Genomic DNA, 18073 nt, shown 5'->3' with positions numbered 1-18073 from the left:
GTGTATAAATTATGTCAGGGAGAAATGCACTTGCAGAAATTAAATTATGTCAGAAATACTGACAGATTGTAGTCAGCGCGCACCGAGAGGCTCATACTAACACCAGTCTGTTTCAACTTTGACGCCATCAAAATTACATGTTCACTTGCTTTGTGTGTAGCACTGTAAATGATCAGAGCAAAATAAATTGCTGCCTTCTTCATATCAACTCAAGAAGACTAAAGACAAGTGAGAAACTGAACTTTCGGAGGCAAAGGCACAATACAGCTTTACAGTTAATCATAAGTTAGTTTATATAAACCAAGAGGAATACATTCTCTGCCTACTGCATACATTCCCTGGTAATCCTGTGTGCACAGCTGACACCTACGTGTGCATGCAACCTGGAGCTCCACCAATAAGCTTGCATTGCCCCCTATGGTTGCAATGTATTACTTCTTGGGGGGGGGGAGAAAATACTGGGAAAGTATTCTATGAGCTTTCACTTACTCCTTGGAGGGGCAGGATGGAAGAAGGTAGGAAAGGTTAAATGTATCCAATACTGGGGTGTGGGTGTCAGGGGCTCACAACATTAATAAGCAGTGCTCCTTTTATTAATGTTGAAAGCACACAAGAAGCTTTCTCAAATGGTAAGTGAACTGGTGGTTCTGTTATTCTTGAAATGCCAGTTATCTCAATAGATGGCATAATGTCTGCTCCAAATAAGGAAACAACAAAACATATTGCTGCTTATTGCTTCCCCTAATGGAGGAGGAGGGCGCCAGAAACTTTGCTCTTCCTTTTTCCATGCAAACAGTACAGATCTATTTCTGCATGGCTGGGCCTCTATTGCGCTACTGTAATGAATATTAGAATCGTAGTCCCATGACCATTTCCACGGTGTCACAGGAACTGACTTATCAACACAAGGGTAGTAATGGCATAATAGGGGATAGACCATCTATCCAAAAATGTCCTAAGCATCAGTGACAGCGCCCTAAGCATCCTGTCAATCATCCTGAGAAAACAAACAAAAACAGTCCTAGAGTTTCACAGGGGAAGACTGAAAAATTATGATATTTTTTTATGTAAGTCACACTGTACTTTGGGTTATAATTTTGAAGAGGAATATGGAACCCCATAGTGATGTCAGGAGATTGATAGGTGGGCATCCCTACTTAAGTGGGCCACGAGACAAAAAAGGGAGCTCAAGATCCAGCCTGCCAGCTTGATCTTAATCCCTGACCCTGCTTTAGAATCTCAGAAGAGTATCCTCTGTCCCAGAGGTGGGCAGAAAGCAGATCATAATCTACTAGTGGATCTCTGGATGATTGGCAGTATATCAGCAAAGATCTCTGACTCTAATTGTTTAAAATAGCAGGAACAAAATTACACTAAACTGCTGAAATGAGGAAAGCTGAGGGATGGGTAATCAGGGGTGGATTCTTGTGTGTCTCTATTCAGTTTTTGTACTTGAAATAAATTCCTGGATTCAGAATTCTGTAATTCAAAGTGTGCAGTTTTTATACCAAAATTGAGCTGCTTCTTCTGCTGCTTCTTCTTCTTCTTATCATCATCATCATCATCATCATCATCATCATCATCATCATCATCACCATCCCACACTCTTCATTCCAAAAGGCTCCCAAAGCAGCTTACATACAATCCATTAAATCAAGACAGTCTCTATCCGCAGGCTTACAAACTGAACACACACACACACACACACACACACACACACACACACACGGGAGAGGGGACAGGGACAGAAGAGGAAAATAAGGATAGAGAGGCTCCTCCTTTAAATACATTAAGGATGGAGAGGTTCCTCAGTCCTGCCCCTAGACTATTGTGATACTCATATGAATAACTTTTAAGAAGCAGTGGCTGTTCTGCAACCAGATATCCTTCCCCTCATCAGGGATGGCTGGGATCAGCCCAGATTGTGAGGAGGGGAGGAGGAGCTTATTTTGACACTTGGCAAGGAGACAGCCAGAGCCCTATTCTGGAACCACCCTGTTGCCAAGAGACATCTTAGGGTTGTAATGAAAATCAAAGTAGATCCTGCACACCTGGAATCTGGCACCCGCCCCACTGGTGTATTGCCAACATAAACTTGTAATGGCCTTGAACAGTTGCTTAGCAATGAGAATTCTCCACAGCAACTCATGTCCTTCTCAGGTCATGTGATCAGCATTGTTCGGTGAGTGCTGCCAGAGTGTCTCTCTATGGCCAGATGGCAGAGGACAGAAGAGCTTTGTATATAGTTCTGTTTCTGATTTGTTTTCTTTGTGTAGATCAGTAGTGTAATACAACTTGTAAATAACAAAGACATTAAGAGAAGAACTCAATGGGTGAGGTGTTTATGCCTGTCATGGAAATTCACCAAGAGAGGGATGGACTGCTGCTGCTGCTGCTGTGAAGACGCAGGGAGAATTTCTATGGAGCTCCGCTGGCACAAATAAAAGGTTTCCAAAGAGTTGGCATTCACGCACTAACATAACCCACCACTACTGTCCCATTGTGAAACCCAAACCAAGGGACTGCCCAGTCCTTGCACAAAAAGGAGTCAGCAACATTTCAGCCCAAATGGTGGCTCATTGTATATGGCCACTATAAAAGCTATACTTGTTTCCAGCATTAATTGAAATCAACAGACTTTCTGCTTTCAGTTACAATGGGCTTGTTCTATTCTATGCCTCCTATATACATATCTTATCACAGGAGTGAGATTGAAAAATAATTTTCTACATATGTTTTTCTTTTGATTGCAAAATGGTGGGCTATATGTTTTACAGTATTCATTGCAACGCTCACAGATATCTACTCTCCTGGGATCTAGTTTAATTTCTTATATATCCATGTCATTTTTCTTTCCTATTAATATTCCCACATGGCAAGTACATTACTTCATGCTGCTGAATTGATTTTCAAGAAGAATCTCTTTTCACATAAATTGTTACTTTTCATAAAACCCATGAAAATTTCAGACAAAATTACACAAAACTCAGTCTCACAAGGAACCAATAGCAACGTGCAGGAGGAATGCCCCGCTTGCAATATTATTCTCGCAAGTATTTGTGAACAGATTAAAACTTATTCGTAAGAAACACATTTTAAAACATAGCTTGCTGTTGAATAGCATAGGATGTACAGTACGTGTCAGACCTGGGAGCCAACCCTAATCCAAGCAAAGGCAACCTTTATTTTAATTAGTCAACACTCATCCCAAAGCTTATTTATATTATTGTATTGCACATTAAGAAATTCAGGAGAGAGAGATTGCTTCACATTAATAACAGTTATTTATTTAAAGTCATTTGCAAGGTTTCCTCAGTACTGTTGCTATGACATCAACTTCTTCCTAGGCCACACCCTAGGAACATTGTGAGGTCATTTAGTTCAACCCCCTGCTAAGTGCAGTTTTCACAATGCAAGCTACACCTACAGCATCCCAGGCAGTTGGTTGTCCAACCTCTGCTTAAATATTTCTAGGAAAGGAGAGTCCATCCACCAACAAGGCTGTCTGTTCCATGGTCAAATAGCTCTTGCTGTCTGCTTTCCCAAAGTCTCCACTGTTAGTTCCAGTTTTGCCCTATGGAGTAGCAAAGAGCAAGTTTGCTCCACCTTCCTCATGGCACCCCTTCAGATATTTGAGGACTACTGCTATGTTCTCTCCATCATCCTCACTTATCCAGGCAAACCATAGGCAAAATTTTCAATCGTTTGTGGAGGGACTTGGAATCCAGACTTCTCGCTGTCCTGTGTTCTGCCCTTTGGGCATATGTATTATAAATACAAAATGCATACAATTGTAAATCTGCAAAACCCAGGATGGAATGGACCTATAAGAACGCCACTGGTAAAGAAACAGTCTGATCTGTCAATCCGTAACTACAAAGGATCTACACTGACCTTCAAAGGCAGTCAGCTGCCTAGAGCCAAATTGCCAAGGGCAGGGCACTTTGCAACATCAGATGAGTGCAATCAACAGCCATAATTTAAACTACATTGATAATCAATGTTGGACCTTTCCGTTTACACTTTTAGTATTGAATTGTATGCAGAGTTGATTAAAGTGCACCCACTGTATATACATATTGAATAATTCTTTTTTTGGAAATTTTATCTGTCCATGTGTGTGTGTGTGTGGTGAAAGAATCACCACCCTCTGCATTTTACTCAGAAGAAAATTCCACTGGTTCCAATAGGGTAGGGTTTTCCTACGTCCAGGAAATCCTGGACATATCCTCTTTGTGGGGGAGGGGCAACATGCCCATCTGGGGGGTATTTTTAAATTTTTAAGGCAATGTCTGGGTATGGGGGGTATTTATATGGGGGTGGGGTTTGGCTCAGGCTCAGGTACATACCGTATTTAGCTTTGCCTTAAAATCCCCAGAATCCCACTAAGGCAGCCTATCTCAGTGACGGATTCAGGATCTGTCCAAATCTGATGCACACCCTTAATGTTTAGGATTACAGCAAGGGCTAAACTAAATGTTACACTAAATACATTTTTGCACTTAACGTGACAGGTTCTTAAAAACCAAAATAGCAGGATCAGAAACATGGTGGGCATAGAAGGATTGTTTAACCAATCTCCCCCTTTTATGGCCCTGATGAGAATCACCTCGCTCTCCTGAAGCCACTATTTTTCTCTCAATATAACAAGCAGCTTTGGAGGAAAGAGGAAGGTTTACATTGGGATTGTGACTGGGATGGAAAGAGTTAAATTACCCCTCCATGCCCACCACAGTCTCAATCCCAATGGATAGGCAGACATGCTATTTTGGTTTTCAGAAACAGGTTACAGTTAATGCATAAGGCTATAATCCTAGCTTTATCCTTCCACTAGCCCGGAAGTAGCCCTATTACATTCAGCGCGGTTGACTTTTGAGTAGCCTTGTATAGGATTGCACTGCAAGTATATTTGACCCAATTTTGACACTAAAAAAAAAATTCATAATAAGATAACAAAAGACAAAGAAATGAAATAACTTGGGATGGGAAAGAAGAGAAAATGAAAATGACCCTACCAGCCATTTAGCTTGTTTCACAAGAATGTAGAAAAGGGTAGAATATGGAGAAAGAATACAGACTGGGCCAGAGCAAATAATCTCATTTATTCTATTCAGTTTCAACCATCTAAATCGAGATCTTTGTTACCACCTTCCCACATGTTGCTCACAGGACAGGAATTTTAAGTGGCTGCTGATCACATATACCATTAAAATGTCTTCAAATTAATATTCTTATATCTTTTGATGTGGCATTTAGCTAAGTCATCCCACCTCAGGGTGCTGTGTCCAACAGAAACCTTCAGAGAAGGAAATATAAGATAGGGAAAGGTTGCAATTTTGTGACCTCTAGAAAACTTTCAAAAATGTGAAAAGGGGGAAAGATCATTGCCTTTCCTGATCTTTACCTCAATGCAGAATATATGAAATAAAGTAGTTCTCAACATTTTCCTCCTCAGTTTCAACAAAGTTAAAAATGTATATAATATAAAATATGGCTGGCAAGTTCAGGGTCACACAGTGCCTTGTTATAGGGCCTCTGGCCACGGCCTCACGGCACTGACTCAGCTGCTCTAATTCTCAAAACTTAAAATCCTACAATGCCATAGCAGAACACTTTTTAACATACAAAACAGTGGGAAATTCCTCAGCACTCCTCATACATTCCCCACCAGTCAAGTGCCCCTTTCGGGTCCCTCAGCTTCTTTCATCAACATGAGGACATGTGTCCCCTTGGTCCTCTCGCCCATACTGTACACCCTTCTTAGTAAACTCAAACTCTGTCCTCCCACACCAAGCCTCCAAGTGCCCTTTCCCACACTGGCCCCTTCAAAGCTATATTCTGCAGATCAACACATACACACATACAAACTAATGGGAAGAATGTCATTTGAAAACCATGGGACGCAAGTTTGAACAAAGCTAAATAGCAGTCTTGGAGCCTTCTGTGACAGAAAAACAACAATAACCCTGTAAACTTGTGCACCAGTATCATGACCAGATACCCTCCCCACTTCCCCATATTATATTGGTTTCCCTCCAGAGTTATGGGGAACCCAAAAGCTTGATAATATATCAAAACTTTTTTGTATATTCTAAAAACGGCATTATTCTTCCATGGTTTTTAGATAATGCTATATACATATAAGGTAGGGTGGAATTGATCTAGGTCGCTATCATGGTCTAGAATAGGGCTGTGTGATATATTGATATATCATCCAAAACCAGTTTGAAGACCATATTGTGATACTGGTTTCATAATTTTTGACCTGGCCAATCATGGTATGTGTGTGTGTGCCATGCAGAAATCACAATATTTGGGGGGGGGGTGGAGATGAAGCTAGCTAATACCTCTACACAGCTCCATCCTTATTTCAAAATTTTGATATATCCAGCTGGTGATATATCGTGATGTTGAAAACCAGATATTGCCCAGGCCTAGTCTAGAAAGATTTGCTGGCTGAGAAGCAGCAGCATTCCATAACTTTTGAGATTCTGGTGTTAACCTGAACTATGTTTAATGGATTGAGGCAGACATTCTTAAGGGTACATAGACCTCTTGTTGCTTAAGCCCTTCACAATTTCCAAAGATCATCCAAGCTTGAGTTATGTCCTTATCATATTCAGACAGTAATGGCACATAAAGATGACTATGGGCTTCACCTACAGGGATTGTTTTCCTCTGCAGATTCAAAAATACCAAACTTGTTAACTGACTGCATTCACGACGCTGGGCTAGTTTTATGATTTCCACAAGTATATTTGGTTAGCATGCCTTTCTACAAATCAACTATTTAAAGTCAGTAGCATTTAAGAATGTCCAACTACAATGATAACACGCAACAGAAATGACATTTCTTATCATTTCTAAAGAATCTGTTGTCTATTTTTTAAGAGCATACCAGTTCCTATAGCACAGGCCAACAAGGGTCATTAAGCACCAATAGGTCTCAGAATCTTTCTTCAGAGTCAATCACATTGTAGACTTCACTAGGGATCTCATTTTCCTTCCACACAAGATCTGCAGGGCAAAGAAGGCAAATGAACTATGAAAAATATAATCACTGCTTTTTACTGTTGCCTTTTTGTCATAAAAATTCCATTTATTTAAATTCCATTAAAAAGAACATTTGGCTGCCGAGAGCATAAATATATACTTTTCTTATATTTACAATTTTTCATTCTCATTCTCCAAAAGTCTTTGACATTTCCTTCAATCAACATATTTAAAACAATTTTCATGCCACGAACTAATGAATTTGTTCATGTAAACATGCATTAATGTGGGAGATTAGACATATGAAGAGACATGCAGACATACAAGATTTGTCAAGGTCTTCATATTGTACATTCTCTTTCAGCTGTGGGTAGGAATTGAGAAACAGTTCATATGCTTGATATAGTATTTTCAGGCAGTAAGAAAGCAGATAAAAGGAAAGATCTGATCATTAAAGGGGCTATACCAGTAAGATAGGAGTTTTGCTCCAACAACAAATGGTATTGACTAGTTTGTTGTTGTTTAGTCGTTTAGTCGTGTCCGACTCTTCGTGACCCCATGGACCAGAGCATGCCAGGCACTCCTGTCTTCCACTGCCTCCCGCAGTTTGGTCAAACTCATGTTTGTAGCTTTGAGAACACTGTCCAACCATCTCATCCTCTGTCGTCCCCTTCTTCTTGTGCCCTCAATCTTTCATTGACCAGTTACATATGGACAATACAGGTCTAACAATTCAACACATTCCAGCTACTGAGATTCATACACATACATTGTTTACAGTTTCAGGAAACTCTTAATTACATTATGTGTTTGAGTTGGAGCACTTGCAGAGTAAGGATCTCAACATGTACACAAGTCCAATACCTTAAGAAAGTCACCACCGTGACCTGATTTAAACTTCCATAATTCTAATAACTGTCTTGGATTCAGAGCCAACTAGGCTTCTTATTTATTTATATTCATATCACACCTTTATTTCTATCATGGAACCCAAGGTGGCCCACATGCAGTTCCCATGCAGTCACCCAGGCACTGACCAGACTCACAACTGTTTGACTCCATCAGAAGGTGGCCTCCTGTCCTTTCAACCTATTCTCTGGGAGTAAACATATTTTTCAGAATATATCCCACAAGATCAGAGACCAGGCCTGCACAACTAATGTCCTATCAGGCCAAGCGCAACCCTAATGGGCAAAAAACATTTCTGGCGCATTGTTCAGACTGCATGAGCAGAACAGTGAATAATATACTCCTGGTAAGAAGGAAAAGCATGCACGCCAATTTAGATCTCTTCACTACACTGTATATTTCACTGCCTATGAATAGCATTTGGAAATTGCAGTTGATTCAGTATATAGCAGCTAAGTTACCACCTGGGACCTTTCGATCTGACCACCCAGGGCTAGATTTACTGATGCCGGTTTGCTCCATTCAAACTACTGGATCTAACCACAAGACTTTTAAGAGACTGGGGCCAGGATATTTGAAGGCCCAGATACTCCCATACAAATCTGTACAGTCATAAAGATGTGCCGAATTTCTCCAAGGGCCTTTAGATCTAAGGTGAGTGGCTACTGTAAAAAGAACTTGCTCTGTCTGTGGGATTCCCTCCCCAAGCACATTCATTTACTATCATTTATACCAGGGAGGGGGAGCTGTGACTCACTAGAAATTGCTGGACAACAATTCCCATCTTCTACAACAATTGTCCAAGCTGGCTGGTGCTGATGGGAATTTTAATCCAAGAACATTTTGAAGGTCAGAGGTTCGCCATATCTGATTTTTAAAAATCCTACACAACAAGAATTTGGGGCAGTGCTTAATGAAGATTTTCTGCTGATGGTTTGTTATTTTGTTAGCTGCGATTTGGTCTTATTTGACCTTGGGTAGGGAGTTGGGGCAATTTTCCTGGAGATCACACATGGAGGGGGACATATCAACATCCATGAACAATAAATGCAAGCTCTCTCTCTCTCTCTCTCTCTCTCTCTCTCTGTGTGTGTGTGTGTGTGTAATACAACACTGACGGAGTGCAATTGGAAGGAAATGGTGGACCTTAACTGAACATTCAGCTCCTTATTACAAGTTCCAGTGTGATCAGTGATTCTTACTTTTTAATGAACAGAATTAAAGCCCCAGGCTTTCTGAGGTGAATTTTTTTTTAAAAAAAGTATATCACAGCATTAAACTATTTAAAATAATGGTTCTAAACAGCTTTGAGAGCCAAATAGTCAAAATGTCAGATATCACAAAACTATTAACAAATTCATTTTCTGGGAAGTAATCCCAATATTTAGGGGGGGAAATGCATTACTGCTGAAACCAGACAGAGCAGACTTAGGAAGGATCATATATGCTTTTATATTTTTCAGGCATTGCAGATGATGTCTCAAGATCTGTGGCAGAGTCAAGAATGGACCCAAGGTAAGGAGAAAGGTCGCTAATTTCTGTACTCTGTGCTGGTGCTAGCAGACACTCCAAAGGCATTAGCAGCAAGGAAAAATGGAAGGCGCCTAAAACTACTTGAAGTTATCTTCAGGGCCAGAAATCTTAGTCCCCTCTGCTTTTCAGTCCTGTAATATTAACAGCAGCTGAAGTCCACACCACAAAAGCAATTACCCTTTAAATACTCAGTGTCCTCTTTCCTTTAGGTATAATGTAGGATGGGGAGCTAACAAACAAACAGAAGAGAGCAAGCAAACAAAAACAAAGCAGAATGGACAATAGCAAAACAGTGGATGGATGCCTTCCATCAAAGTAAATGTCCTTAGATTAAAAAATTCTGGTTTTTCCCACTTAAAAACAACAACGACAACAAAGGTCTATGGAAACATATTTCTAGGCTACATGTAGTTTTGGCTTGGTTCCACAAAATGAACTGTAGAATTGCCTCAATTTAATTACTACCCCATGAAGCATTCTGACAGCCCCAATGCAATGCTTAGCAAGCGTTTTACCTCAGACAGCTTCAAGATGTATTGCAGCACTGAAATTACAATACATACCATGACTTGTTCTGTCATCCCACTTTGGGAAAGCAGCAAGCTTGTCTCTTTAATAAGCTGTCTGATATACCACCCATTTCACCTGTAAAAACAGAGGTAAAATGTAAGTAGCCATAAGTTAGCATTCTAGCTGCAGGCATAAAGCTTAATTTTTAAATCTGTATGTTTATGTGTGCATATATGAATATTGTGTGTGTGTGTGTGTATGTGTGTGTGTGTACACATACATACATACATACATACATACATACAAAAAGCAAGCAAGCAAACAAACAAACAAACAAACAAACAAACACATATACACATATGCTGAGGATCCATGTTGTACTGGTTAAGGGTGGAATCCTATTCACCCTCAACTGATAGTAGGTTCCACTGAACTCTATGGGACTTACTTCTGAGTGGACATGTATAGCATTGCTCTGTTAATCAAAGGATTATTCAACAAAACCTTAATTTGCTTAATCAATGGAAGTTAAAGGCATGCTTGTTACTGATCTAAAGCTAGTTTGGGTGTAGTGTGTTATAGACCAGGAAATGACAAAGAAAATGACAAAGGTGTCTAATCCTTACAACAATGGACAGTAATTTTGGTTTATTAAACTGCAAATTATCTCACACTTCCTTCAATATTTCAGAAAGGTGCCCACAATTGAGGGTTTTGGTTATATGCCAATGAAGTTAATCAATTAATTGATGGATTAGTTGGTTAAAGGGCAGGTGATAAATCAACTTGCAATTCTTTCATTGGAAGACAGCCCTATTATATAGAACACACACAAGTGCACACACTAATCTTCAGATGTTTCCAGCAAAACATATTCAAATCTAATAATGAAGCAACACATTTCTAGCCCCTTCTGGCAATTAAACTCGGCCATTCCATGTCACCCAGTATGCACATGTTAATTACATGTCCACGTGGGTCATATATCTTGATAACATGCAAACTTATTTCAACAGAGAAGAAATGAATTGCACCACAGGCCAAAAGACCAAAATTATTGTTGTCAGTAATATCTGTACAATAAAATCTCTTATCAGTTTATATAGAAATAAGGAAAGTACAACACTGATTAAAAATTTCCTAAAAATCAGATAAAACAAAAAATGCAATTGTATTTCACAGATAAAAGTGACCCATGTATGAAACTAAAATAATAATTTAACAGTAGAAATCAGAGTCCAGCAAAGTTTGGATAAACATATACGTTTTTAAGAGGTGCTTAAAGATAAATACTGTCCCTGCCACGTGAATTACCCAGGGGAGGGCATTCAGAAAAGTAGTCCAAGAAAGCCCATTTCTGCATTTTCACTGGTCAGGGAATACTGAAGACCTTAAACATGAGCTTAGCAGTAGTGAGGGCAGGTGTCTGCTAGATATACCAGCCCCACTCTGTTTAGGGCTTTCCATGTCAGCAACAAAAATCTTGACCTTGCACCACACATACTAGAAGCTGTATTTTGCACTAGCTGCTGATAGTTAATCGGATGCAAGGACAGCCCCACATACAGCACACTGCAATAATTTCATTGTGACCTAACCAATGCATGAACCACCATGGCAAGGCTATGGTGTGCAATATTCAATTGTTCCAGTTAGAATGTATTTGATTATAAGTTTTGCAACCAATAACAGAATTTAAATAATATAACATGGGAATCACCAAGTGCAGCTCTGTTTGTGTTTTTAAAAGCTGTTTATGTAAAACTAGTCAATCCAGAATATGGACTCAAATCCTGATGCATGCTCTGTTAAATGCCCAGCAGTGTAGATAGTAGCACACACACTCGCATGCACACTTGGATGGAAAACTGATCAAGAAAAACACAACTCAAGTCACTGTGAAAGAAGATATTGGAGCCCTTCAAGTAATCAGGTCAGTTGTGGTGAACCTATGGCACACAGGCCAGAGGGGGCATTCAGAGCCCTCTCTGTGGGAACGCGTGCCATCACCCTAGCACAGAGTTCATAGGGGCAGCATGTGCGCCAAGTAGAGCCATGCGTGCACGAGTAGCTGGTTTGCCACCCATGGGCTGCAGCAGAAAGGTGAATGTTCCATTCCGCTGTCTTAAAGCACATTGGTGCAGAACTGCCAGTAAGCCTGGCAGCATTTTGCTCCCTCCTGCATCAAATCATAGGATCAAATCATAGGATTGTGGGGAGTTGGAAGGGAACCCGAGGGTCATCTAAGTCCAACCCCCTCCCCCACGATGCAGGGATCTCAACTACAGCACCCATGGCAGATGGCCATTCAGCTTCTGCTTTGAAATCTCCCAAAGAAGAGTTTCTTGAAGGGAAATTATCAAAATGGCCATGTTGTCTGGGAGTAATTCCCTTTTCATGATTTCCCAAACAAGGATAATGCAAACTTTTACCTTTCAATAAAAAGTTGCTTGTATCATTGAAAGCTCTGTTACTGCGTTTTTCTTTTAAGATAAAAGATGTTAATGTATGAGTTGTTTTTTTCTAAACTAAAACCTCAGTATTCAGGTTAAATTGTCGTGCTGGCACTTTGAGATAAATAAGTGGGTTTTGGGTTGCAGTTTGGGCACTCGCTCTCTAAAAGGTTCGCCATTATTGATCTAGGTGAAAGGCAATGCACGGAGGTCTGCATTAATTGATGCAATGCATCCTTAATTGTTATTATTGTTTCATTGTAAGATTATTGTATAATCTTAGAAAGTGGTATAATTTTAGAAATATCATGAAGAGATCCTACACTTCTAAACTTGCCACTACATAACTGATGTGGGTTTTTAAAAATTGAACCACCCACCCAGATTTACTACCTCAATACGCATTATTCTAAAAATGCACAAAGGCTGCAATCCTAACCCCACATAATAATAATAATAAAATAAAATTTTACTTATATCCCGCCCTCCCCAGCTGAAGCTGGGCTCAGAGCGGCTAGGGAGTAAGCCCTATTGAATTCAAAAGGGCATGCATCTGAGTAGACAGGGTGAGAATTGTGCTGGAAATGTTTGTTGTTGTTTAGTCGTGTCCCACTCTTCGTGACCCCATGGACCAGAGCACGCCAGGCACTCCTGTCTTCCACTGCCTCCCGCAGTTTGGTCAGACTCATGCTGGTAGCTTCGAGAACACTATCCAACCATCTCGTCCTCTGTCATCCCCTTCTCCTTGTGCCCTCCATCTTTCCCAACATCAGGGTCTTTTCCAGGGAGTCTTCTCTTTTCATGAGGTGGCCAAAGTATTGGAGCCTCAGCTTCAGGATCTGTCCTTCCAGTGAGCACTCAGGGCTGATTTCCTTGGAAATATGACACTCCTAAAGTAAACAGTGCAGCAAGAACCAATTGCCCTTCCTCGAGAGACAAGTTTATCAAAACAGGAGACATCAAGATCTGGAAAAGTGTTTACAAAGACTGAAAGCAAGGATTTCTGTTCTCCAAAATTATGATGTCCAAAAATAAATGGGGGGGGGGAGCCCTCCATGAATGAAGTTGTTGTTGTTGTTGTTGCTGCTGCTGCTGCTGCTGTAGATCAGTTTCACATGGACTATTGTTCTGTGGTGGACTCAATACCTAGAATCTAAGCTAGGCTTATTTCCCTTTTATATAAAGATAAAAAACAAATCTCTAAGGTCAGGGGCTACATGGGGAAAGAGTGAATGTCTTTGTATGCTTTGAAGTTCATTATTATAGCAGCATATTGAAGCTACTGGTAAACTGAACCTGCATATTCAATATCCGTCTTCAGTATGGGTGGTACATGGATTAGCCTCAACACAACACCACGAGGCAAGTTTATTAGTACTGTAAGTGACAAACCTTTATTTTTGCATGTTAACATTCTGCTGTAATGTATGATTTATGGATCCCTCAGGAAGACCCTCTGTTTATAAATGTATCTTAAATAACGATAGACAGCAAGCCAGGATTAAGTGCTCCTCTTGCAGTAAAACAGAAACACACATAATGTGTTTTTTTTGTACTACTGCGTTATGTCTGACAAAAGCAAATTTTGGTTTGAGTGCTCAACCTAACAGTGATGATTAATAATATATAGTGTCATTGCTCATTTTGAAATTGCTTCCATAGGAGCTAATATAAAGAAATATGGTTTAATTCTGTGGTCTTTTACAAACCAGTCTCAGGAATGACAAATAAGGGATTCAGTCATCTAATATGAATCTGCACAGCAATTGTCCTTTTGTAACACTTTACGGCACAGTCCAAGAGACAGTGAAACTGGGGGAAGAGGGGGATATATTTGTAGGTGTGGCAATGTGGTTAACAATGAAAACACCATGTTATATTGGTTTTACAGTATGTAGAGTGATCCTCCCCAACACAAAATCTGGCCAAAAAAAGAAATTTGGAAAGAGAAGATTTGTCGCAAGCACTTTTGTGCAAGTTGAGCCCTTCAGATATTAAAAATAAATAAACTGACATCAAAAACTACAATTCACCACCTCTTCTAACTTACATCTTTAGGTAAGTGCCAAAATATTGCACATTGAAAGTTACAGCTGGTTTTTTATTTGTAGCTAGGGTTGAATAATTGCCCCCATTTTCCAAATTCTTCACTACTTGGGACAATGTTCTGCAGTAGAACAGCTGCCTTGGAAATCATTCACAATGCTGAGTGATTTTAATGCAAATATACACGTGAGAATCTTAGGAACTGTACTTTGTGCTGGAAATCGTAGCTGTCTAAGGATTACCAGTAAACTACAGTTCCCAGGATTCTTTGTGGGAAGCTAAGTGGCTTAAATGCATGGTGTGGATTTGAGTAGAGATTGGGGGGGGGGTGAAACATCCACATACAGGCAGCTGGCAACTTGTGTGGGGTGGGGGCGGCTAGCTTCCAGGGATTGTGCATAAAGCCAAAATTGTGTATAGCCAGAACAGTCTGCGACCATGCACGTTAAATGTGCACTAGTTGTGACTCGACTGTATATTGTTTATCTATTTGTCAAACATATAAGCCAACTTTCCAAGGAAGCTGACAGTTTATACATAAACCCATATGCAACTCTAATACATAGTATCCAAGCAATCAATGCCAATTGACTTCTGAACCACACATTCTAGAACAATCTAAAATTACTTTACCTTGTGCCAAAGCCTGTCAAAATTGTGGTGCTTTTATCGTACATACCTTCCAAAACTAAGTGAAGCCATGCTCTGGCCGATACCCACAACTGAGGCACCGTAATCAGGAATGCCACAGTCCAGCTCTCACAACTTCTTAAATGACAAGAGAGTAAGATTCATGGGCTCTGGTGCCAGAATCTGCAGTTCCAACAAATGATCCCTTAAACAGGCCATTTGGGCATTTATATAGGTTGCCTGTGCCTGGCTCCTTTCAAAAATGTTTTGCCATTGCATGTTCCACTAGATTTAGCCTCCAAACAATATTTTAGGGCCAGCCCCGCATAACATGGTACTAGCAAGGTGCAAGATTCTTATTCTCCTTAAGTGTGCAGTTGGCATATCAGATTTTGACATTTTGTTCCTTCTGCAATCAGATGCAAGGATTGTGGACTAGGAATGCTGCAGATTTAGAAGAGGGAAAGACAGGAATATGAACTAGAAAATACAAGAGAAGAAACTTGCAGAGTGTGAGGGGAACAGAAACTGGTAAACCTTTATCCCATTCATAGCAGAGCCACCAGTGCTTGGCAAACCTAACCAAGCAGGCCTGTGAATGCCAGCAGATATCTTATATCTACTGATAATCTGGCTGTAAATTCATGACTTATGCAGAACCTGCCAGGTGGGCAATACTATGGAAAGAACATTTTGACTTTCAGAGAAAAAATGTACCAAGCTATTCAAGTATCTACTTTACTTAACAGGAGTGAGGAACTCAGCGCTGGGGGCTGAATGTGGCCCCCAGGACTCTCAGCCTGGCCCTTGGGACTCTCCCTAGGCCACACTCCTTCCCGGCCCTGTTCCACATACTCAAGTGTTTTTGCCTGGTTGTACTGTGTCCTTGCTCTGTGATAATGATGCTTGCTTGCCTGGATAGAAGATGGAGATGTGTTCATCTAGATGCCTCTATTGTACAAAAGGTTAAGCACATCTATTGCTCCACCCACTCTTGTCTCAGTCCCCACCCACCACTTGTTTGCTTATGAGGAAATGCAGCCCTTAAGCTGGAGAGGGAGGGAGGGAGGGAGGGAGGGAGGGAGAGAGAGAGAGAGAGAGAGAGAGAGAGAGAGAGAGAAGGCTTCTCACAGCTTTTATATAAACTAAAATAATTCTGGTCTGCCATCTAAACTGTATGAAAAATGGCTTCTCAACTAAGCATTCAAGGCTGCAATACTATATCTACTTAAATGAACTAAACCCCATTATATCCCATGGAGCTTTCTTCCAGGTAGACATATCTAAGACTGTGCTGGGGGGCGGAGGAAGTATATCTATGCAAAATATACTAATATTGTTTAAAGACACCATAAAGGCCATGTATCACCACCCTCTATGACAGTGGTTCCCAAGTGGTGGTCTGTGGACTCAGAGGTTCTGCATAACCCACTCACGTGGCAGCATTCACATAACAAAAAGTACCATAAATATATCAGTTTCAAAAGCAGGGGGGACCATGGCTCGCCTTTTGAAAAACAGGCGGTTCACAGTACTTAGCTAATTGGGAACCACTGCTCTAAGGTGTCATCGTCATCATAAATGAATAAATAAAAATAGGAGGAATAACCCAACTCTCTCTCTCTTTCTTTCTTTCTTTCTTTCTTTCTTTCTTTCTTTCTTTCTTTCTGTGTGTGTGTGAGAGAGAGAGAGAGAGAGAGAGAGAGAGAGAGAGAGAAAACAAGCCTTTTTCTTTCTTCCCATTAAATGAATATGCCTTTCTCTTTTATTGCATCTTTACTGTAAGGTTAATTGTGTCCCTGCTACACCCTGTCTACATCTGAACATTGACTGTCCCTCTCATTTTCCCCAGCAGGAATCATTGACAGTCCTGTACATGGTATTTCCTCTGCTTCAATGGCTTCTCCCCACCCCCAATCCATCATCATCCTCCCCCAGCTATCATCATCGTATTTTGAGGATTTTGATTCAATTTCCATTTTAAATAGTGAATGCTTAAATCCATTTGTAATCTTTTAAAACATACTCAGAAAGACCAAGCAAGTCTCCCTCGCCCCGTTTTTTTTAAAAATAAAATAAAAATATGAAAGGCGAGGAAATAATCTTAAATCGCTTTATGCAGCACATGAAACTTCAAAATAATGAGAGCACTTCGATTTAGAAATGATTGGGGTTCTAAGCACACGAATCATAAAGAGCTGTAAAATTATTAGAACATTTCAGCATTTTTGTAAGCATTTCAATTCTGAGGTAATCAGGGATTCTGGACTTACAGAGCAATTTACCTGGCATTTGTAGGAAAGCGTCACTCTTTCAGACTGAAGTACACTTAACAATATGAAGAACTCCAATAATTTTAAATTGCTGTATATCACACATGCCCAGAAATCCAATTTATCCCTTAAATAAAAACATTGCAACTTCACAAGTACAGAAAGGCCCACCCACAACATCAAATCAATCTAACCTGACCAATTTGTGGGTCAAATCAGTCAATTTATTTCTTCCAGCTTAGGAGTTATACCATGAAGAACTATTATAGACAATTTTTTAAACTCTCTTGTGTATTAGTACATAAAAATTACATTTTCCTTCCTTAATGCTGTGGCATTAAGCTATCCTGAAGTATATATTCAAGTTGCATATGGGACAACCTCATTTATCTGAATGCCTTAGATGACATTTGAATGTTTGCATAATCAGATGGTTGCATTCAGAGGTCTGTGTTTTACCATATATTACATAGACATGAGGATACAGGACAGGGAAGTTTGGATAATGAAGATACTGCACGATGTGCCATACGCAAGTACAGTACATCAGTACATTTTGTAGTCATTAAATAAATAAACCTAGGCAGATCTGAACTTTTAAAAGAGGTAAATTGCAACAAATAGCTGCAGCACTGAGTGCTTCTGTTCAGGGTTCCAGGCTGCCATGCCCCCCCACCCCATTATGTTCCCCTATTGCATCAACAACAATACCACCCAACAGACAGA

General features: G+C 40.2%; 1 protein-coding gene across 1 annotated transcript in view; it reads right to left on the bottom strand.

The window, feature by feature from the left end:
- LOC310704367 (uncharacterized protein) overlaps positions 1-18073 on the bottom strand; it is a 375036-nt gene that overhangs the window by 220145 nt on the left and 136818 nt on the right. The window contains exons 5-6 of the mRNA XM_083497727.1: positions 9999-10080; positions 6899-7017 (exon numbers count right to left, since the gene is read on the bottom strand). The gene's annotated coding sequence lies outside the window, so the exon portion shown is untranslated. The remainder of the gene's footprint in view (positions 1-6898; positions 7018-9998; positions 10081-18073) is intronic.

The sequence above is a fragment of the Podarcis liolepis genome, assembly GCF_965112155.1.
Source record: "Podarcis liolepis genome assembly, chromosome: 3".
Taxonomy (NCBI): domain Eukaryota; kingdom Metazoa; phylum Chordata; class Lepidosauria; order Squamata; family Lacertidae; genus Podarcis; species Podarcis liolepis.
Note: the sequence above shows the minus strand (reverse complement) of the source record. Positions and strands in the feature narration are given on the sequence as shown.